General features: G+C 45.6%; 1 protein-coding gene across 1 annotated transcript in view; it reads right to left on the bottom strand.

The window, feature by feature from the left end:
- LOC145346911 (anion exchange protein 2-like) overlaps positions 1-24,457 on the bottom strand; it is a 271,460-nt gene that overhangs the window by 188,336 nt on the left and 58,667 nt on the right.

Here is a 24,457-nt window from a genome sequence, read left to right as displayed (position 1 = left end):
CACCCCAACACTGAGCCCTGTGAAATCCACTGGAAACTGTTTTCCATTCGCAAAAACATCCATCAACCGTTACCACAGAGGTTTAAGGTGCGAGGGGCAACTTTTAAAGGAGATGTACGAGGCAGATTTTTTACACAGAGGGTGATGGGTGCCTGGTACTCATTACTGGGGGATGTAGTGAAAGCGGATATGATAATGAGTTTTAAGGGGCTTCTGGACAAATACATGAACAGGATGGGAATAGCGGGATAACGTCCCTGGAAGGGTAAGGGGTTTTAGTTCAGTCGGGCAGCATGGTCAGTGCAGGCTTGGAGGGCCAAAGGGCCTGTTCCTGTGCTGTAATTTTCTTTGTAACCTTTGTTCCCTGTCACTGAGCCAATTTTAGGTCCAACCTGTCATCTTCCTCTGTATCCAAGATTCACTTTTCTGACCACCCATCAAATGCCTTCCTGAAACTCATGTTGCTAATATCCACCACGTTACTCTTATCAACATAAGAAATAGGAGCAGGAGTAGGCCATCTAGCCCTTCGAGCCTGCCCCACCATTCAATAAGATCATGGCTGATCTCAAGTGGATCAGTTCCACTTTCCCGCTTTCTCCCCAAACAATTCTCAACCCTCCTCGTTGCTTCCTCAAACAATTCTGTGAAGTTATTAAGACAAGATCTTCCGCTACCCAAGCCATGCTGACAATCTGATCAATCTGTGCCATTGAAGTGAGTTTATTCCGTGTCTCAGAATTGTTTCCAATAATTTGCCCACAATGAGATTAGACTGAGCGGCCTACAGTTTTCTGGCCTGTCCCTTGCACCCTTTTTAAATGATGGTACAACGTTCACAGACCTCCAATACTCTGGAGACTCACCCATAACCAGTGAGAACAAGAAAACGATCATTAGAGCATCCACTATTTTCTCCTTGGCTTCCTTTAAGAGCCTGGGATACAATCCATCTGGTCCTGGTGACTTATCCACCTTCCAGGTTGTCAGTCCCTCCGTTACTTCCTCTCTCACAATGCTTATTGTATGTCATACTTCACACTCCTCTTCTTTAACGAGGCTGTGTGAACCTTCCTTCTCTTTAGTGAAGACAAAGTACTCATTGAGAACCTTGCCCACAATTCCTAAATCGGCACACAAGTTATTCTGAACATTCTGTGCATGGTCGCACAGTGGTTAGCACTGCTGCTTCACAACTCCAGGGACCTGGGTTTGATTCCTGGCTTGGGTATGTGGAGTTTGCACATTCTCCTCATGTCTGTGTGGGTTTCCTCAGGTGCTCCAGTTTCCTCCCACAGTCCAAAGATGTGCGGGTTAGGTTGATTGGCCGTGCTAAAAATTGCCCCTTAGAGTCCTGACATGCGTAGGTTAGAGGGATAAGCGGATAAATATGTAGGGTTATGAGGGTAGGCCTGGGGGGGGTTTTGTGGTCGGTGCAGACTCAATGGGCCAAATGGCCTTTCCGCACAGTAGGGTTTCTATGAATTCTATTCTATACTCACTCAAAGTCAGTTCTATGACCTGAGGGTACTTCACGTTGGCACAACTAACCTCAGACCAAAACGGCAAGTCACCTGGAAGAATAAATCTGCTAACGCAGTCACTTTCTTACAGGAACCAGTGCCTCTGGACAAAGGGGCTGTTCACAAATTCTCTCGTATTTCAATAATGTGGTATCTGAGTCACATTACCATGTTTCCTCTGAGTCCCTCCTCAGTCTCTTGCTGAGACAGAATGGGTGCCAACTTCTCTCTCCTTGTATCTCTTTGTGTGGTGTCCCTGGATTTCTATGTTTATCATAGTATCATCAAATCTCTACAGTACAGAAGAGGCCATTCGGCCCATCTAGTCTATACCGACTCTGACAGAGTACCTTGACCAGGCCCTTTCCCCTGCCCCACCCCTGTAACTCCACACGTTTAGCATGGCTAATCCACCTAATTCACTAATCTTGGGACACTATAGGGCAATTTATCATGGCCAATCCACCTAACTTGCACATCTTTTGACTATGGGAGGAAACCGGAGCACTCAACCGAAACTCAGACAGATACGGGGGAATGTGCAGATTCCACACAGACAGTCACCCAAGGCTGGAATTGAACCCGAGTCCCTGAGTAAGGCAACAGTGCTAACCACAGTGCCATTCTTGGCTGGTTACACAACACTCAGGTACTCAGAACATGCCTTCCTAACACCTGGAAACACAAAGAGCACTGATTTTGCCAGTTCAGCAGAGCTTGTATCCCAGAATCTCCTTCACTCTTGAGAATCCTGAGAGATCCAGCAATCCATATACTGGAGTTCATGTGACAGGAACCCGTAACTCTACCTGCTTCCCTGTCCATTACTCAAACCTGGGCTCCAGTCATCACTAAACCTCTTACTTATATCAGTCACCTGTAAAGCTGTGTCCTTAATCGGTCACCTGTAAACTGGTTTCTATACCCAGTCAACACACAAACATACACACAAAAATATAAATTACCAGGAGTCGGCCACTTGGCTCCTCGAGCCTGCTGCACCATTCAATAAGTTTATGACCAATCTGCTTGTAACCTGAACCCCACATTCCTGCTGGCCCCCGATCACCTTTCATCTGCTTATTAATCAGCAATCTATCTAGATCTGCCTAAAAAATATTCAAAGACTCTGCTTCCATCGCCTTTTGAGAAAGAGAGTTCCAGAGACTTAGAACCCTCAGAGCAAATAATTCTCCTCATCTCCGTCTTAAATAAGCAACCCTTTATTTTTAAAAATGATCAGTTACTATCCAGATTTTCGGATCTGCTGTTGTGTGGTGATTTTCCTTTCCTTCTTTACTTGCTTTATATTATTCATCAGAAAACCTATTAACTCCATATTCACCCAGTCTTAAAACTTACTTGGCTCCAAAACTGTTGTTTAGCAAACGTAGATAAAACTCCCTGCTTCGGACAGCCACTTACCTGTTAAGGAAACTAGCTGAGAATGAAAACACACAGGAGCTCGCTAACAATTATCATTAAAAAACTGAAAGATCATTGTGAGTACTGAGTTAGCGGCGAATGGTTGATTGAGCAGTCGGCAGGCGGTCACACAACTCCGGGGTTAATTGGAGAAAGTGAAGCGAGGACTGAAGAAACAGCCAAATATTCAAATTCCTTCAATGCAGCGCAGCGATTAGAGCCAGCTTTACTGCATCCACATTCTCACATGATGCTCTCAAAGACCTACACACGCACAACACAGACAAGCAACTATAGTTCACAGTTAGACTGGGCGACTGCTTAGCCACAAATTCAGCCTCAATTAAAAGATTATTCAAGCTGAAACACTAATAATAACAGAACAGGGCCTATGTGCAATGCATGCACACGCACGCACATGTACACACACATGATGTACACATACATGAATGACTCGCACATACACACCATGCATGCACATACACAAAAACACACACACACACCACACATGCACGCACGCACACGCAGGAATGTACACAACACATGTGCACATGCACACACACACAGGCACACACATGACACGTGCATGCACACACGTGCACAAACGCACACACACAGCATTCTTTCAAGTTATCAAGGGGAAGGGAGGTGGGTGAGGAGCTGGGGAGCAGGAAGCTGGCAAGTGGGGGGGCGCAAGAGAGGGAAAGTGAAGAACTGGACAGAGGTTTGGGGAAGAAAGGGGAGCAGGGGCAGAGACATAAACAGCAGGAAGAAAGCAGGTGTTTGAACAAGTAGCCAAGTTACAGGGATCTTAAAGGAGAGAGAGTTAGAGAAGCATCAAAGTTCAGGAAATTCCAGAGCTAAGGGCTTAGGCAGTTGAAGGCAAGGTTGAGAATGGTGGAGTCATGGAAAATTGGGGATCCATAAGAGGCCAGAAATTGGAGGAGCACGGAGATTTTGAAGGCTTGTAGAGTTGCAGGGGCTTAGAGAAACATAGAGAAGCAAGTGGGGTGGAGACAAGAAGTCGATTATCCTGCGAATATTGCAGGTCACCCAGCATGCCTGATTGGTCATGAATTGAGGTGGGATCATTTTTGACTCCAGTCTCAGTTTTGAAGATCTGGGAACACAACACCTTTCACAACAAGCAGAAAGGACACACATCTTGCCAAAACTAAAAGGGGCAGCAAGCCAGGCAGGATGAGGATACAAATCACTTGCGTTAATTAACCCATAAACAAGTGAACTTGTTGCAGAATGAGAAGGCAAGGCTGAATAAAAGAGAAGGTTAAATGACACATGGTGGGAGATATAGGAGGGATGTCCGACGTAGATTCATCACTCAGAGAGTGGTTGGGGTGTGGAATGCACTGCCTGCTGTGATAGTGGAGTCGGGCACTTTAGGAACTTCCAAGCGGTTATAGGATAGGCACGTGGAGCACACCAGAATGATAGGGGGTGGGATAGCTTGATCTTGGGTTCAAAAGAACATAAGAACATAAGAAATAGGAGCAGGAGTAGGCCATCTAGCCCTTCGAGCCTGCCCCGCCATTCTATAAGATCATGGCTGATTTGAAGTGGCTCAGTTCCACTTTCCCGCCCTCTCCCCATAACCCTTAATCCCCTTGCCTACCAAAAACCTATCTACCCGCGTCTTAAATATATTTAGCGAGGCAGCCTCCACCACTTCAATGGGCAGAGAATTCCAGAGATTCACCACCTTTGAGTGAAGAAGTTCCTCCTCAAAGGGTGGTGAATCTCCGGAGTTCTCTGCCCGTTGCCCAGATATGCCCGTTTGGACATAGCTCGGCACAACATCAAGGGCCGAAGGGCCTGTACTGTGCTGTACTGTTCTACGTTCTAATCCAGGTCCTGACAACTCATAAGTTTGAAAACGAACAGATTTAGATGGTTCTAGGATTCTGTAAATAAATTATCGGGGCTGATGTCAAATAGCATTTCATTACATGGTAAATGATTCTGCAGCTCTCTGGGTCAATGCTGCAAGTACATCATTCACTTCATTGCTGTTTGTGGGGTCATGTATAAAGTGGATTCTGCATTTGCAACGTAACAACAATAACTATATTTTAAAGTCATTCCCTGGGTCAAAACCCAACATTTTATTCATTCTTGGGATATGGGCATCAATGGAAAGGCCAGTTTTATTTATTTCCCAAATTCAGATGTCCTCAAGAAGTTGGTGGTGAGTTAGCTTTTTGGACACAACTGAGTGTCTCGTTCAGCCAATTCAGAGGGCAGTTAAGAGTCAGCCACATTTCTGTGGACCTGGCCAGACCAGGTAAGGACAGCAGGTCTGACAGCATCCATGGAGAGAGAATACAGCCAATGTTTCATACTCTGATGAAGAGCAAAACATTGGTCATATTCTCTCTCTACGGATGCTCTCAGACCTGTTGAGATTTTCCAGCAGTTTCTGTTTTTGTTTCAGATTCCAGCATCCGCAGTAATTTGCTTTTATCTTAAAGGTGGCAGATTTCCTTTCCTAAAGGGTATTAGAGAACCAGGCGGGTTATTAACTAAAATTCAGTTAGTTCATGATCATCATTCTGAGACTGACTTTTTAATTCCAAACTTATTTCTTTAAACACTGCATGTTGTCATGAAAAATCAGCTTGGTGGACAGACAATTTTCTCCAAAATTTTGTAAAGCCCTACTCTACCGATGATGTCGAATGCTTTCGGAAGATCTACAAACGGGGCTTAGTGCCTTACACTTGAAGGTGGCACATGGAGAAGATCAAGTCCACAGTAGGTCTGTCAGTACAGAAGCAACACACTACTTCTGGATATACTCAAACCTTTAAGCTGAAGGAGTAGCTTCAACATGTCCCGAGCAAAGACACTCTCCAGTGTTCAGAAACAGAGATAGCTTTCAGCAAGCTCTCTTTGTCTTTGTGCGTGTCAGGGATAAAGTACAACTTTAAGTTTAAGCTTTGGGAGTTTTAGTTTCACTTTAAAAGATGCCTGAATTTTTAATGAGGTTTTTACAACTCTAAAACAAACATAGGGTATAAAAAACTGGGCTGTTGCCTTGCAACCCAAGATTCACAGGAACAGCAAAAACAGATAGATTTCAGTTGAAAGAATGTAACTTAAAGTAAGGAACTTTTCACAGAAACTGTTGGACCAGGAACTTCAGGAAGCAAGTCCCAAACCAAAATAACAGAAAAGTCAAAGGAAAAATGGCCAGAAATCATTTTAGTGAGGTTAAGAGTAAGGAGCAGAGAGAAACTTCAAAAATAATATTTGGAAAAAGCGGACAGAAAGTGAACTGAGCTTGCGAGGAGCCTGAGATCCAAGATGAGCAGAAGGTTGAGAATATGAAAAAGCACATGGAAAGGCAGTTTGAATACACATGGAAATCTAGACTAGAGGAATACCAGAAGGATAAGTTGAAAACCTGGAGGCGGATCCTTGGTAAAGGCTTCTGGGAGAAAGCATCGTTTAGGGAAAAATTCCAAGGCATGTTCTTTGAGAGCAGAGCTGTAACCTTTCTGTGAATGGCAAAGTTCTGGTAAAACCTGTTGGCTCAGTGTGACAATGTCTGGGGGAGCTGATTAGAAATCCGTGGAAGTTGCTTTGGGTGATATTTGCCACTGAGTTTCAGAGTGTGTGGCATCCAATCATATTTTGCTGACTGGACTGTGTACTAACTGAGAGCGATAGATTTTGTAACTGGTGTTATCCTGATGAATCTGTCTATATCTATGGAGGCATGGCTGTGAGTGAAATAGTATATTATTGTTCATCCTTTCTTGTTTAAAGAATATTTCATTCTTTTGTTAGCAGTTCATCAGCTGATTCCTGTGACTCTGTTCAGTAGCTACCTTCCACATATCAAACAAATGATATCAAAACTGGTTCAACCCTGAGATCTGATTTGTCCAGCAGTAACACTGGTAGCCCTGGATGATAATAGCACTCCAGTCTCGCACATGGAAACTCTGCTCACAGACTGTATCCCCCATGCCTGTAACTTGTCCTCCCTGACTATAAACAGCAAGGAAACTGTGGTTTTAGGACAAGGAGTCCAGTCTCCGCCCTTGATTATAGAAAACACTGCTCTACTGGAATCAGTTAGCAAATTGTGCTATCTTGGGTCCACAATGATAATGATCCAGAGATATGAGTTCAAATCCCAAATACAGCAGCTCGGAATTTAAATTCAGTTTGTTACATCATCGTCATCAGAGTCCTTCCATCCAGGTAAATTGATGTAGGTGCAGCAAATTCATTGGTGTTGGGATAGTTTCACTTGATTCACTTTTACCCAGAGCTGAAAAGACCAATCTGTGAGAAGTAGGTTCTGCCACAAATGCCACATCTGAACAAAATACTGGGAGAGGACAGTAAGTTAGCAGGTGAACTCAGAGTAAAGAAGAAAGCAATGACACCTGAATCAAGGTTACTATGCAAGCACATGATTGCACGAGTATAGCAAATAAGATTGGGGAGTTATGGGCACAGATTATGTACTGAAAATATCATATTGTGGTGATAACGGAGTCCTGGTTTGAGGAAGGGAAGAAAAAGGTGTTAAATATTTGTTTAGGAAAAGGAGGAGGGGCGGTGGTACGGTGCTGGAGGAAGAGAATGTCCCAGAGGGTTCAAGGGCAGAATCAATTTGACTAGCAATAAACAACAAAAAGACTGCATTGGCAGTGCTCATTGTAGTCTATAGACCCCCAACCCATGAGAAGGCTGTAGGAGAACAAATCTGCAGGAAAATTACAGAGAGATGCAAACATAATATAGTTATAATGGGGGACTTCAATTACGCAGATGTAGACTGGGACAATGATAGTATAAAGGGGAAAGACTGATGGGAGTGTTTGAGGGCAAGAGTCTCAAACTTTCAATAAAGGTCATAATTTGTTTGACAAAGGTCCCGCATGGCAGACTGGTTGCATGGGATCAGAGGTGAGCTGGATGCGTGGATACAAAACTGGCGCAGTCAAAGAAGACAGAGGGTAACAGTGGAAGACTGTGTTTCTGAATGGAGGGCTGTGACAAGTGGTGTTCCTCAGGGATCAGTGCTGGAACTTTTGCTGTTTGTAATATATATATAAATGATTTGAAGGAAAATGTAACTGGATTGATTAGTAAGTTTGCAGACAACACAAAGTTGGTGGACTTGCAGATAACGATGAGAGTCATCAGAGGATACAGCAGGACATAGATCAGTTGGAGACTTGGCAGATGGAGTTTCATCTGGACAAATGTGAGGTAATGCATTTTAGAAGATCTAATGCAAATAGGAAATACACAGCAAATGGCAGAACCCTTGAGTATTGATAGGCAGAGGGATCTGGGTGTACAGGTACACAGGTCACTGACAGTGGCAATGCAGGTGGAGAAGGTAGTCAAGAAGGCATACAGCATGCTTGCCTTCATTGGCCAGGGTATTGAGTTTAAAAACTGGCAAGTCATGTTGCAGCTTTATAGAACCTTAGTTAGGCTGCACTTGGAATAGTGTTCAATTCTGATCGCCACACTACCAGAAGGATGTGGAGGCTTTGGAGAGGGGGTACAGAAAAGATTTACCAGGATGTTGCCTAGTATGGAGGGCATTAGCTATGAGGAGAGGTTGGAGAAACCTAGTTTGTTCTCACTGGAGCGATGGAGGTTGAGGGGCGACCTGATAGAAGTCTACAAGATTATGAGAGATAGGAACAGAGTGGATCGCCAGAAGCTTTTTCTCAGGGTGGAAGAGTCAATTATTAGGGAGCATTGGCTGAAAAGAGACGCACAAGGCAGATTTTTTACACAGAGAGTTGGGGGGTGACTGGAACTCATTGCCGGGGGAGATAGTGGAAGCAGACATGGTAGTGACTTTTAAGGGTTGTCTTGATAGGTACATGAATAGGTTGGGAATGGAGGGATATGGTCTCTGGAAGGGTAGGGGTTTTAGTTCAGAAGGGTACCAAGCTTGGAGGGCCGAAAGGCCCGTTCCTGTGCTGGAATTTTCTCTGTTCTGGTGTTCTTTGAGATTCCCTGGACGACAGTGGAAACACTTCTGGGATGTACTCTAAGCATTCTTGAAGAGGTCAAACATACCCACTGGTCCATGGGAATCCTTCTGGCTTGTGACTGACCAAAATAGAGGAGCTTTATTTGGTAAGTGGAGTGGTGGAGTGGGGAACAGGCAGAGCCAAAGCAGAGGCATTAGAAAGAACATCCAAACACTTCACCTCACTGACTCTTCAAAGACCACCTACCCAACCTGCAGCAGGATCTGCAGATCGCACAGTGGACTTCACAGCCATCCCGGAACTCATCAAACCAGAATGAAAGGGTGAGGGAAATACTCCCAAATATCGCCAAGCGTTCTGTTCCCACTCACATCATTTAATGTGCTGCTTCCTCTTGTGGGCAAGGCTAGAAAATGACCAAGGGAATCACACAACCCCCAGACAGAAAGCTAGCACCTGCTTGCCTGAGCTGCCAGTCCCACAGACACAGAATGGCAGGCAGACAATTCCCCAAATCAGAAACTGTTGCACAAACTCTCACCGTGATAACCAGTCAATGAGTTTGTTGTTTATTCTGTATCAGAACAAAAAAATCTATCCTGCTGGAACAGAGAGTGTGAAAACAATGAGTCACAATGCTGCTTGTTGAGGGAGCTGTGGTCAGTGGGGGCAGATTCTGCCCATCGACCTTCCAGCTCAGTGCGTCACTCACTCATCTCCTGAATCACAAGCTCAACGCGCTCCACTGGCTCTAGGACCAGACTTCCAACGCAGTGCTGAGTCAGCACCTCACTATCAGAGAGTCAGTGCTGAGGGAGTGCCGCACCGTCAGAGGGTCGGTACTGAGGGAGTGCCGCACTGTCAGAGGGTCGGTACTGAGGGAGTGCCGCACTGTCAGAGGGTCGGTACTGAGGGAGTGCCGCACTGTCAGAGGGTCGGTACTGAGGGAGTGCCGCACTGTCAGAGGGTCGGTACTGAGGGAGTGCCGCACTGTCAGAGGGTCGGTACTGAGAGAGTGCCGCACTGTCAGGGGTCGGTACTGAGGGAGTGCCGCACTGTCAGAGGGTCGGTACTGAGGGAGTGCCGCACTGTCAGAGGGTCGGTACTGAGAGAGTGCCGCACTGTCAGAGGGTCGGTACTGAGAGAGTGCCGCACTGTCAGAGGGTCGGTACTGAGAGAGTGCCGCACTGTCAGTGGCCGGTACTGAGGGAGTGCCGCACTGTCAGTGGTCAGTGCTGAGGGAGTGCTGCACTGTCAGAGGGTCAATACTGAGGGAGTGCTGCACTGTCAGAGAGTTGGTACTCAGGGAGTGCCACACTGTCAGAGGGTCAGTGCTGAGGGAGTGCCGCACTGTCAGAGAGTCGGTGCTGAGGGAGTGCCGCACTGTCAGAGGGTCAGTGCTGAGGGAGTGCCGCACTGTCAGAGGGTCAGTGCTGAGGGAGTGCCGCACTGTCAGAGGGTCAGTGCTGAGGGAGTGCCGCACTGTCAGAGGGTCAGTGCTGAGGGAGTGCCGCACTGTCAGAGGGTCGGTGCTGAGGGAGTGCCGCACTGTCAGAGGGTCGGTGCTGAGGGAGTGCCGCACTGTCAGAGGGTCGGTGCTGAGGGAGTGCCGCACTGTCAGAGGGTCAGTGCTGAGGGAGTGCCGCACTGTCAGAGGGTCAGTGCTGAGGGAGTGCCGCACTGTCAGAGGGTCAGTGCTGAGGGAGTGCCGCACTGTCAGAGGGTCAGTGCTGAGGGAGTGCCGCACTGTCAGAGGGTCAGTGCTGAGGGAGTGCCGCACTGTCAGAGGGTCAGTGCTGAGGGAGTGCCGCACTGTCAGAGGGTCAGTGCTGAGGGAGTGCCGCACTGTCAGAGGGTCAATACTGAGCGAGCGTCGCACTGTCAGAGGGTCAGTGCTGAGGGAGTGCCGCATTGTCAGAGGGTCAGTGCTGAGGGAGCGCCGCACTGTCAGAGGGTCGGTACTGAGGGAGTGCCGCATTGTCAGAGGGTCAGTGCTGAGGGAGCGCCGCATTGTCAGAGGGTCGGTACTGAGGGAGTGCCGCACTGTCAGAGGGTCAGTAGTGAGGGAGCGCCGCACTGTCAGAGGGTCGGTACTGAGGGAGTGCCACACTGTCAGAGGGTCGGTACTGAGGGAGTGCCGCACTTGTGGGAGGGTCAGTGCTGAGGGAGTGCCGCACAGTCAGAGGGTCAGTACTGAGGGAGCGCCACACTGTGGGAGGGTCAGTGCTGAGGGAGCGCCGCACTGTCAGAGGGTCAGTGCTGAGGGAGTGCCGCACTGTCAGAGGGTCAGTGCTGAGGGAGTGCCGCGCTGTTGGAGCTGCCATCTTTCAGATAAATTGTTAAATTCCCTTTGAGCAGATGCAAAATACCTTGTGGCACAATTCTGATTAAGCAGAAGGATTAATCTGCACTGTCCTGACCAACATTTATCCCTGAGCTAACAGTACCAAGAAAACAGATTAATTGGCCATTCATCTCTGAGCCTGGCTACGTTAGAGAAAAGATTTTAAAATCTTCCGCTCCTTCCAGCTGACTTGAACAGAGACTTTAATCCGACAAACTTTCAGTTTGATTCAAACTCAAGAGGTAAAGGATCAGTGTCGGAACCTGTCACATCTTTCTAGAGGCACTGATGCGCAAACATTGGTTTCCTCATCATACTGGGAACAAATGAAATGGAAAGTTCTCCTACAGGTTTTTAACGGATGTTCACAATCCTCCAACACACATTTCAGCCCATTTGGAGTTAGCATTAGATCATGGTCGTGGTGAATTCTTTCCTCACAAATATTTCTCCATATTTTCCTGTATTTGGTCACATAACGCCACGACACTTCTGTTCTAAAAATCAAGAAAAATACAGATTGTGCAAGAAGCATTACCGTTGAACTGAAGGAAAGTTTGCAGTGTGCGTCCCGGGGTGGATGTGGAGACCACTTCTCTTTCTAACGTACATTAATGATCCAGGCTTGGGTGCACAGGGTTTAATTTGCAGTCACAGAATGGTTACAACACAGAAGGAAGGCACTGGCCAATCTTACAACACAAAACAATTCAGCGACTGCAATTCCCCCACATTTCCCCAAAGAACTGCAAACTGTCCCTCCTCAGATAATTATTCAATTCCCTTTGAACCTGCGTCCAGCACACCCCCAGGCACTGTGCTCCACATCCTCACCGCTTGCTGCTTCTTGTCGCATTCGGTCATTTTACCTTTCACCTTAAATCAAAGTCCTCAGCCTCTCTGCCAATGGGAAAAGTATCTCCCAATTTAATACATCCAAACCACTCATGATTTTGAACACCTGAACTACAGAGGTTTATAAAATAATGAGGGGCATAGATCAGCTAGATAGGCAACATCTTTTCCCAAAGATAGGTGAGTCTAAAACTAGACGGTACAGGTTGACGGTGAGAGGGGAGAGATACAAAGGATCTAGAGGCGTAATTCCTTCACACAGAGGGTGGTGGGTGTCTGGAATGAGCTGCCAGAGGCAGTAGTAGAGCCGGGTACAATTTTGTCTTTTAAAAAGCACTCAGACAGTTACATGGGTAAGATGGATATAGAGGGATATGAGCCAAATGTGGGCAATTGGGACGAGATTGGTGGTTAAAAACTGGGAGGCATGGACAAGTTGAACCATGCTGTGAACCTCTATGACTTCTCTCAAATCTCCTCCCAAACTTCTCCTCCCGAAGAACACAACTGCAACTTCTCCAATCTATCCACAGAACTGAAGATCTTCAGCCCTGGCTCTCCATTCTTGTAGATACTTACTGCATCCTCTCAAATGAGAAAACATTCTTCTGAATCTACATTGTCTAACCCTGTTAGAATTTTATAAGTTTCTATGAGATCCCCTCTCACTCTTTTAAACTCTAGTGAATATCATCCTAAATGACTTAGTCTCTCCTCATACAACACACCTGCCATCCCAGGAATCAGCCAGACCTTCGCTGGACTCCGTCTATAGCAAGGACATCCTTCCTCATATAAGAACACCAAAACTGCACACAATACTCCAGGTGTGGCCTCACCAATGCCCTGTACAATGCAGCAAAACATCCCTATCCCTATACTCAAATCCAACATACCGTTTGCCTTCTTTACTGCTGTACCTGCGCGCTTACTTTCAGTGACTGATGCACGAGGACTCCAAGGTCTCGCAGAGTATCTAACTCTCTCAATTTACACACACTGACACTATAATCTGTCTTTCAGAGAATTAATCTCCACTTAGAAAGGGATAGTCAGCATGGCTTTGTCAGAGGGAGATCATACCAAATTTGTTAGAATATTTCAAAAAAATGAGTGAGCATGTGGATGAGGGAGGTGCAGTTGATGTAGTTTATTGATTTTAGCAAAGCTTTTTACAAGGTTCCGCATCGGAGGCCGATGGTCAGATGGGCAGAGCAGTGGCAGATGGTATTTAACCCTGATAAGTGCGAGGTGAGGCACTCAGGAAGAAGAAAGAAGATGAGGGAGTCTTTAAGGAATGGCAGGACACTGGGAAGCTCAGAGGAACTGAGGGACCTTGGGGTAATTATTCACAGATCCCTGAAAGAAAGGGTTAAAAATGTACAAAAATTACAGGTTCCAATGGTGAGATAGGAGGAACAGTGACAAACAGAATTCAGTCAGGAGAGGGGAGAGGTGATGCACTGCAAAGACAAGCAAAGCAATCAATAAGATACTGAGAAGTGTCCGGAAATATAGACCTTGGATTCACAGATTGTTGAAGATAGCAGGACAGCTAGACTGGGTAGTTAAAATGAAGCTTGCGACCATTTCTACTTTATCCCCTTGATGTAGACAGGGGCACGTTCTCCCCTAAGCTTCTTGAAGTTGATGACAATCTTCCTCGTTTTGTTGACATTGAGGGAGAGATTATTGAAATTTAATTGGTGTATAAAATTATGAGGGGCTAAGGTAGAGTGAATAGAAAGGACACATAAGAAACACATAAGAAATAGGAGCAGGAGTAGGCCATCTGGCCCTTCGAGCCTGCCCCGCCATTCAATAAGATCATGGCTGATCTGTCGTGGCTCAGTTCCACTTTCCCGCCCTCTCCCCATAACCCTTAATCCCCTCTCTTATCAAAAACCCATCAACCCGCTTCTTAAAAATATTTAGCGAGGCAGCCTCCACCACTTCAACGGGCAGAGAATTCCAGAGATTCACCACCCTTTGAGTGAAGAAGTTCCTCCTCAACTCCGTTCTGAACCGCCCCCCCTTTATCTTGAGGCTGTGCCCCCTAGTCCTACTGTCTTTTTTGAGCGGGAAGAGTCTTTCCACCTCTATCCTATCCATCCCATTCATCATCTTATACGTCTCAATGAGATCTCCCCTCATTCTTCTAAACTCTAACGAGTACAAGCCTAGTTTATTCAGCCTCTCCTCATAGCTCAACCCCCTCAACTCCGGTATCAGCCTAGTAAACCTCCTCTGCACTCCCTCCAGGGCCAAAATATCCTTGCGCAGGTGCGGCGCCCAAAACTGCACACAGTACTCCAGCTGCGGCCTCACCAATGCCCTATACAGCTGCAGCAAGACCTCCCTACTTTTATATTCAATCCCCCTCGCTATGAAGGCCAGCATCCCATTCGCCTTCCTGACCACCTGCTGCACTTGCAGGCTGGGTTTTTGCGACTCATGCACCTTAGTGCAGTGGCCCTTATGGCCAATATGTTTCACAGTCAATGAAGTACTTTCTGAGGTGTTGTCACTGTTGTAATGTAGAGAGATCAATACGCACGAGGTATTAATCTAAAATAATTAGCAGAAGGGCAGGAGAGTTGAAAATGATTCCACCCGGGGTACGGTGAGGATCTGTCTGAACTGGTGGTAGAGGCAGGAACCCTCATCACATTTGAAAAGTACTTGGATATGCAGTTTTGGTGCCATAATCATCAAGGCTGCAGGCCGGGGGCTATTCATGGCCAGCATAAGGCATGATGGGCTGAATGGCTTCCTTCTGTGGCTGAAAGCTTTGATGCATTTAATTTTCTATTTATTTATCCAATTCCCTGTAGGATTTTACAATTGAAGCCGCTTCCAGCAGACTTTCAGACAGTGCATTCCTGATCACAACTACTTACTGGACAGGGTAAAATAAAAACTCTCATTCACTCATGTAAGCTTTGAGAGCAAGAGGTGTGAGGAAGAACATTTTTACAAAAGCAGCAAGAGATAATGACTTGAAACTCACCAAGTTTGAGGATAGTGCCAGTGGAAACCAGCTTTTTTCAAAACTCACAGGTCAAGTGGATAATTACTTGCAGAGGTACAGGGATAACACAAGGGAATGGAATTGACAGGAATTCTCTGCAAAGAGCCGGCATAGATTCAATGGGCTGAGTGGCCTCCTTCTGTGCTAGAGTTAACTCGTTGTTGACTCTAGTTAACAGTTTAGTACCAGGGATTAATGGTCGGTGCAGGCTTGGAGGGCCGAAGGGCCTGTTCATGTGCTGTAATTTTCTTTGTTCTAAATTATAAGTGCAGTTTGTATAAAATGGTGTGTTGAGTTCAGCAGACTGGCGAGTTATCTGATCAACACATTGAGGATGATTAAGGGAGATGAGGTAGACCAAGAGAAACTATATCTCCTGGTGGAAGAGCCCAGATTCTGGGCGGATTAAAATTGGAGCCATACCATTCAGATCTGAAATCAAGAAGCACTTCCTCATACTGTAATAACAGAACATCAAGCGGCCAAATAGCCCGTCACTAACAACTGTTTATTTACAAGAAAAGACTGTTTACAAGGATTATTCAAAGAAAAAACATTAGCACTATCCAAACAGCGAGGACCTGTTGTCCAAGCCCCAGCTGCGGGTTTTAGAGCTTTTCTCCAGCTCCAAATCACGCGCACTACCGTCCCATTGGTCAGGGCATCACACGGCCCCTGAGATTAGCCAAAACCTCTGGTGGGAAGATCACGTGGTTTCCAAGGTCACCACAATAAACATATAACGAGTGGAAATCTGGAACTCATCCTCACAAAGCACTGTCAATGCGGGGAGTCAACCGATAGTTTTCAGACCGAGTGGAGAAATGTACGAAGGAACTGAGGTAAAGATCAGCCATGATCGAATGACCTCCTCCTGTTCCGAACCATCAGAAAGCTGCTGAAAGATATTTGAGTGGCAGCATTTGGTGTCCGTGCCAAAAAACATCAAAAGCAGTTGGTCTGAACCTTTCCAGTCAGTAGCTCCTGGAGACCCGCTGTCAGCTTCAAGCTTCCCTGATGCTCAGTCTAATGATGGTGAATAAATCTCACACACATTGTGCTACAGGAAGCTAATCCGCAGAGGGGTGAAATCAGAAGGTTATCCACTGAGCACAGTGCCAGGCTAACCTGCCAAGTACACACAGGCCCTCTGGCTTCACACTCCAGGAACACACTTCACTGCAGTTACTGGAAGCAGCAGCAGATTAACTGTGACCTTCGCACTACATCACTCATCGCACATTGAAATAATTGACTCAAACTATATAAAGTCATAGAGGTTTACAATATGGAAACAGGCCCTTTGGTTTTAGCATTAAGCTAATCTCAACTGCCGGCATTTGGCCTCTATTCCTCTATACCCATCGTACCCATGTAACTATCTAAACGGTTTCTAAAAGACAAAATTGTACCCGCCTCTACCACTTCCTCTGGCAACTTGTTCCAGACACTCACCACCCTCTGTGTGAAAAAATTGCCCCTCTGGACACTTTCGTATCTCTCCCCTCTCACCTTAAATCTATGCCCTCTAGTTGTAGACTCCCCTACCTTTGGGAAAAGGTATTGACTATCCAGCTGATCTGTGCCCCTCATTATTTTATAGACCTCTATAACATCACCCCTCAGCTTCCTACACTCCAGAGAGAAAAGTCCCAGTCTATCCAGCCTCTCCTTATAACTCAATCCATCAAGTCCCGGTAGCATCCTAGTAAATCTTTTCTGCGCTCTTTCTAGTTTAATAATATCCTTTCTATAATAGGGTGACTGGAATTGTACACAGTATTCCAAGTGTGGCCTTACCAATGTCTTATAGAACTTCAACAAGACGTCCCAATTCCTGTATTCAATGTTCTGACCAACGAAACCAAGCATGCCGAATGCTATAGTTCCCTGTTTTCTCTCTATCTCACTTATTGAATAGCGGGCTTACATTCGCTACCCTCCAATTTGTTGGAACCATTCCAGAGTCCAAAGAAGTTTGGAAAATGACCACTAATGAATCTACTATTTCTAGGGCCACTTCCTTAATACTCTGAGATGAAGATTTATTAGGCCCTGGATCTGGCCTTGAGATCTGGGGGTCACTATGCAATGAAATTGGGAATCTGGGGGTCACTATGCAGTGAGTTGAGATCTGGGGGTCACTCTGCAGTGAGTTGGGATCAGAAAAGGTCACATTGCAATGTTTCGCATCTGGGGTTGTTTGATGTTGTGTCATTAAGAGGCTCCCACGTGGCTCTTCACATCATAATGTGGGCTGTACTGATCCTCTGTCCAATTTTAACCCTCACAATCCTGAACACCCTAATGTTACACCTCCCAACAAAAGGTATTGACAATACTGAGTGAGATAAGAGCCCATGGTTAAGAGGCAATGGATAGAGGATTGGCTGACTGGCAGAGTGTGGAGATAAGGAGGTCCTTTTCACGATGGCAACCAGTGATTCATGGAGTTCCGCAGCGCTCAGTGCTGGGACCATAACTTTTCACTTAATACATCAATGATCTAGATGAAGGAACTGAGAGCATTGTGGCTAAGTTTGCAGATGATACAAGAATAGGTGGAGGGAGGAGGTGCGGAGGCTGCAGAAAGACTTGGACAGGTTGGGAAACTGGATACAGAAGTAGCAGATGGAATACAATGTGGAAAAGTGTAAGGTTATGCACTTTGGTAGGAAGAATAGAAGTGTAGGCTATTTTCTAAATGGGGAGAGAATTCTGAAATTGGAAATGGAAAGGGACTTGGGAGTCCTAGTTCAGGATTCTAAGATTAATTTGCAGATTGACTTAGTAGGGAGGAAGGCAAAGACAATGTTAGCATAGAAGCACCCAGAGAGGGACAGGGGGCATCCAGAGTGGGGGATAGACAAGATAAAAGCAAAGAGGTTGTTTCCACTGGCGGGTGAAACTAGAACTAGGAGGCATTGCCTCAAAATAAGCGGGAGCAGATTTAGGACTCAGTTGAGGAGGAACTTCTTCACACAAAGGGTTGTGAATCTGTGGAATTCCCTGCCCAGTGAAGCAGTTGAGGCTCTCTCATTGAATGTTTTTATGGAAAGATAGATAAATCTTTGAACAGTAAAAGAATTAAGGGTTATGGTGAGCGGGCGGGTAAGTGGAGCTAAGTCCATGAAAAGGTCAGCCATGATCTTATTGAATGGCGGAGCAGGCTCGAGGGGTCAGGTGGCCCACTCCTGCTCCTAGTTCTTATGTTCTTCAGCATCCAGAATAGGGGAGGAAGCATCTGCAGGGAAAGAGGGTCTGGAGTGTGAGAGAGAAAAAATGAGACATGCAGGATACCAAATTCATCAAAGAGCAAGCACCAAGATATCGGTATCTCCACAATGTGAGAAATTTCATCAATTTCATAGATCACAAAAATGAGCCACTGTAGATCAGAACGCAAAGTACAAATTCTAAACCACTGAATGAAACCTCCATGCTACACAAATATCTTTATTCATTCTCTGTGGGGCTGTGAAGGTCATATTTATTGTCCATCACCAGTTACCCTGACATGGAGGCTGGCTTTGCTCAACCAATTCAGAGTATATTACATTGAATCCCACTGTGGGACTGTATTCGGGTACACACCAGGTCAGGCTAACAGCTGCCCTTCGCTGAAGGACATTCTTGACCCAGTTGAGATTTTACAATAATCTAGCTGTTTCCAGACCGATTGTTCATGGTGCCAGAGCAGAAATAATTCGATTGATTCAATTCAAATTCACACTTGCTCTTGTGAGATGTGCACCTAACCTCTGGTTCACCTTATCGAAGGATTGGACCTGCTGCACTACCCATACTCTGGAATGAAAAATAACTGGGAGCAATCGTCCCAACATACTACAATCCCAGTTAAAATCTATAACTATATTACACAGAATCACACTGAATATACTGTACAGAAACATACCATTCAGCCTAACTCGCCTGTGTTGGGGTTGAGACACAATATAGCCCATCCCATTCCACCTGCCACATCCCAGCCTTTTACCATTTCTTTCTAATCCCTTTTTTCTCATGGACTTATCTACTTTCCTCTTGAAAGCACCCATCTGAAGTGTGAATATAGAGAGTTAGGCAGAAGGCTAAAGTGTAGGACCTCAAAGATGGTAATTTTTAGACTACCACCAGTGTCATGTGCTTGTGAAAGCAGAAATAGGAAGATTAGGCAGATGAATCCCTGGCTTGACAGGTTGTGTGAGGGGGTGCAGGGATTTAGATTTTTGGATCATTAGGGTCTCTTCTGGGGGAGGAACAAATTATACCTGAACTGGAGGGGGACTAACATCCTGGTGGGGAGATTTGCTAGAGCCACTTGGGAGGGTTTAAGCTAGTTTGGTAGGGGGGTGGGATCCAAAGCAGTCGAGAGACATTAGAGAAAGTTGAAGACAGCACAGAGTTAAAGAGAGCACATTAAATAGTAAAGGCAGTATCAGTAATCCTAGTAACAGACAGATCAGGAAAAATCAAGACAGAGAGCAAGGGAAGTCCAGATTAAACTGCATTTATTTCAATGCAAGAGGCTTGGCAGGCAAGGCAGATGAAATCAGGGCATGGATGGGTACATGGGACTGGGATATTATAGCAATAACTGAAACATGGCGAAGGGAGGGACAGGACTGGCAGCTCAACGTTCCAGGGTACAGATATTATAGGGAAGATAGACCAGGAAGTAAGGGGGGGGGGGGGGGGGGGGAGTTGCACTTTTGATTAAGGAAAACATCACAGCCGTATGAAAAGGGGATATATCCGAGGTTTGCCCACTGAGTTTACATGGGTAGAACTGAAAAATCAGAAGGGGGAAATCACATTGATAGAATTGTGCTATAGGCCCCCAAATAGTCAGTGGGAAATTGAGGAGCAAATATGTAAGGAGATTACAGGTGGCTCCAAGAAAAATAGGGTGGTAATAATTAGGGATTTTAACTTTCCTAACATTGGGAAAGCCTTAGTATTAGAGGGTTGGATGGAGAGAAATTTGTTGAGTGTATTCAGGAGGAATTTCTCATTCCGTATGTGGATGGCCCGACTAGAGAGGGAGCAAAAGTGACCTCCTCTTGGGGAATAAGGAAGGGCAGGTGACAGAAGTGTTAGTGAGGGATCACTTTGGGACCAGTGACCATAATTCTATTAGTTTTAAGATAGCTATGGAGAATGATAGGTCCGTCCCAAAAGTTAAAATTCTAAACTGGGGCAAGGCCAATTTTGATGGAATCAGGCAGGAACTTTCAAAAGTTTATTGGGGGAGTCTGTGGGAAGGCAAAGAGCCTATGTTGTGCTGTAATGTTCTATGTTCAGGGGTCGGTGCTGGGCCCACTGTTATTTGTCACTTATATCAATGATTTGGATGAGAATATACGAGGCATGGTAAGTAAGTTTGTAAGTTTGCAGATGACACCAAGATTGGTGGCATAGTGGACAGTGAAGAAGGTAATCTAGGATTGCAACAGGATCTTGATCAATTGGGCCACTGGGCTGACGAATAGCAGATGGCGTTTAATTTAGACAAATGTGAGGTGATGCATTTTAGTCGATTGAACCAGAACAGGACATATTCAGTTAATGGTAGGGAGTTGGAGAAAATTATGGAACAAAGAGATCTAGAGGTACAGGTTCATAGCTCCTTGAAAATGGAATCACAGGTGGACAGAGTGGAGAAGGCAGCATTCAGCATGCTTAGTTTCATTGGTCAGAATATCAAGTACAGGAGTTGGGACATCTTATTGAAGTTGTATATTGGTAAGGCCACACTTGGAATATTGTGTACAGTTCTGGTCACTCTATGAAAGGATATTATTAAACTAGAAAGACTGCAGAAAAAATTTACTAGGATGCTATCGGAACTTGATGTTTTGAGTTCTAAAGAGGGGCTCTTTAGACTGAGACTTTCTTTTTGCAGTCTTAGGGGTCATACAGGTCTATAAAATAATGTGAGGTACGGATCAGCTAGATAATCAATACCTAGATAGTCAATATCTTCCCAAAGGTAGGGGAGTCTAAAACTAGACAGCACATGTTTAAGGAGAGAGGGAAGAGATAGTAAATCGTCCACAGGGCAATTCCTTCATGCAGAATGTCTGCAACAAGCTGCCAGAGGTAGTAATAGAGGTGGGTGTAATCTTGTCTTTTAAAAAGTATTCAGACAGTTACTTGAGTAAAATGGGTGTAGAGGGATATGGGCCAAATGTGGGCAATTGGGACTAGCATGGGGGTTAAAAAAGGGGCAGCATGGACAAGTTGGGCCGAAGGACCTGTTTCCATGCTGTAAAGCTCTATGACTGTGACAAGTGGCATTCCTCAGGGATCACTACTGAACCTTTTGCTGTTTGAATATATATAAATATTTTGGAGGAAGATGTAACTGGTTTGATTAGCAAGTTTGCGGACGACACAAAGGTTGGTGGATTTGCGGATAGCGATGAGGACCATCAGAAGATACAGCAGGATATAGATCAGTTGGAGACTTGGCGGAGAGATGGCAGACGAAGTTTAATCCGGACAAGTGTGAGGTAATGCATTTTGGAAGGTCTAATACAGATAGGAAATATACAGTAAATGGCAGAACCCTTAAGAGTATTGACAGACAGAGGGATCTGGGTGTACAAATACACAGATCACTGAAAGTGGCAATGCAGGTGGAGAAGGTAGTCAAGAAGGCATACAGCATGCTTGCCTTCATTGAGTTTAAAAATTGACAAGTCATGTTGACGCTTTAAGAACATAAGAAATAGGAGCAGGAGTAGGCCATCTAGCCCTTCGAGCCTGCCCCGCCATTCAATAAGATCATGGCTGATCTGAAGTGGATCAGTTCCACTTTCCCGCCTGCCCCCTATAACCCTTAATTCCCCTATCTGTCAGAAATCTATCTACCCGTGATTTAAATATATTTAGTGAGGTAGCCTCCACCGCTTCAACGGGCAGAGAATTCCAGAGACTCACCACCCTTTGAGTGAAGAAATTCCCCCTCAACTCTGATCTAAACTGCCCCCCCCTCCTTTCTTGAGGCTGTGCCCACTAGTCCTGCTATCCTTTCTAAGCGGGAAGAATCTCTCTACTTCTACCCTATCCATCCCCTTCATTATCTTATACGTCTCTATAAGATCCCCCCTCATCCTTCTAAATTCCAACGAGTACAGACCCACTCTATTTAGTCTCTCTTCATAGTCCAACCCCCTCATCTCCGGTATCAGCCTAGTGAATCTCCTCTGCACTCCCTCCAAGGCCAATACATCCTTGCGCAAGTGCAGCAACCAAAAACTGCACACAGTACTCCAGCTGCGGCCTCACCAGTGCCCTGTACAGTTGCAGCAAGATCTCCCTACTTTTATATTCTATCCCCCTCGCTATAAAGGCCAACATCCCATTCGCCTTCTTGATTACCTGCTGCACCCGCAGATTGGGTTTTTGCAACTCATGCACAAGGACCCCCCAGGTCCCTCTGCACCACAGCATGCTGCAGCTTTTCGCCTTTTAAATAATAATCCCTCCTATTATTTCTGCCAAGATGGATAACCTCACACTTGCTAACATTATACTCCATCTGCCAGGTCCTCGCCCACTCGCTCAGCCTATCCAGATCCCTCTGCAGACTTTCCACACCCTCCACGCAATTTGCTTTTCCACTCATCTTCATGTCATCAGTAAATTTCGTCACCCTACACTCAGCCCCCTCCTCCAGATCATCTATATAAACGGTAAATAGTTGAGGCCCCAGCACCGATCCCTGCGGCACTCCACTAGTTACCATCCAGGCTAACACCTTATCCCCAACTCCGTGCATCCTAACCTTCTGTAGCAACCTTTTGTGAGGCACCTTATCAAATGCCTTTTGGAAATCTAAAAACACCACATCCACCGGTTCCCCTCTGTCTACCGCACTAGTCAAACCCTCATAGTATAGAACCTTAGCTGGCTGCACTTGGAATATAGTGTTCAATTCTGGCCACCACACCACCAGAAGGATGTGGACACTTTGGAGAGGATACAGAAAAGATTTACCAGGATATTTCCTGGTATGGAGGGCATTAGCTATGAGGAGAGGTTGGAGAAACTTGGTTTGTTCTCACTGGAATGACAAAGGTTGAGGGGTGACCTGATAGAAATCTACAAGATTATAAGGGGCATGGACAAAGTGGATAGTCAGAAGCTTTTTCCCAGGGTGGAAGAGTCAATTACTAGGGGCACAGGTTTAAGGTGCAAGAGGCAAGGTTTAAAGGAGATGTACAAGGCAGGCCTTTTTTTTTTTACAGAGAGAGTAGTGGGTGCCTGGAACTCGTTGCCGGGGGAAGTAGTGAAAGCAGATACGATAGTGACTTTTAAGGGACGTTTTGACAAGTATATGCATAGGATGGGTAAGGAATTTTAGTTCAGTTGGGCAGCGTGGTCAGTGTAGGCTTGGAGGGCCGAAGGGTCTGTTCCTGTGCTGTAATTTTCTTTGTTCTTTGACTCTATCTCTTCCTGTCTGAGTGAGTTCCACATTCAAAAGGCTTCCTTTAAAAAGGACTTCTTCTTTATTTCCTCTGTGTATTTATTACCATGCTGCATTTATGGTCTGAATTCACCTGCAAGTAAAATATTTTCTCCAGCTTTCTGACATTAAATTCATAATTTAAAGACAATGATATGAAAGCAAAATAACGCAGATGCTGAAATGAAAACAGGAAATGCTGGAAAATCTCAGCAGGTCTGGCAGTACTTGTGGAGAGAGAAACAGAGTTAACGTTCCATGTCCACATCTTCTCAGGCCTTCTTTAGAGAAAGAAGTGTACGGCTGTTTCATTTTTCCTGGAAGCTGCAAGCTCTCAGTTTTTGTACCATCACTGGGTGGCACGGTAGCACAGTGGTTAGCACTGCTGCTTCACAACTCCAGGGACCTGGGTTCGATTCCTGGCTCTGGTCACTGCCTGTGTGGAGTTTGCACATTCTCATGTCTGCATGGGTTTCCTCCCACAGTCCAAAGATGTGTGGGTTAGGTTGATTGGCCATGCTAAAATTGCCCCTTAGTGTCCTGAGATACGTAGGTTAGAGGGATTAATGGGTAAATATGTAGGGATATAGGGGTAGGGCCTGGGTGGGATTGTGGTCGGCGCAGACTTGATGGGCCGAATGGCCTCTTTCTGTACTGTAGGGTTTCTACAACACTGTGAACATGTTTTACACTTTCCCCAGGATTTGTGTCCTTTTTATAGTATAGGAATCAGGATTGTGCAGAGTCTGGGAGGAGTGGAGAGAGATAACATGGCAAAACACTGGGAAAGAGAGAGAGTAAAAGTACAGT

Source organism: Carcharhinus amblyrhynchos, chromosome 8, assembly GCF_965287045.1.
Source record: "Carcharhinus amblyrhynchos chromosome 8, sCarAmb.v2.hapA, whole genome shotgun sequence".
NCBI classification, from domain to species: Eukaryota; Metazoa; Chordata; class Chondrichthyes; order Carcharhiniformes; family Carcharhinidae; genus Carcharhinus; species Carcharhinus amblyrhynchos.
This window is presented reverse-complemented; position numbering and strand designations above follow the sequence as displayed.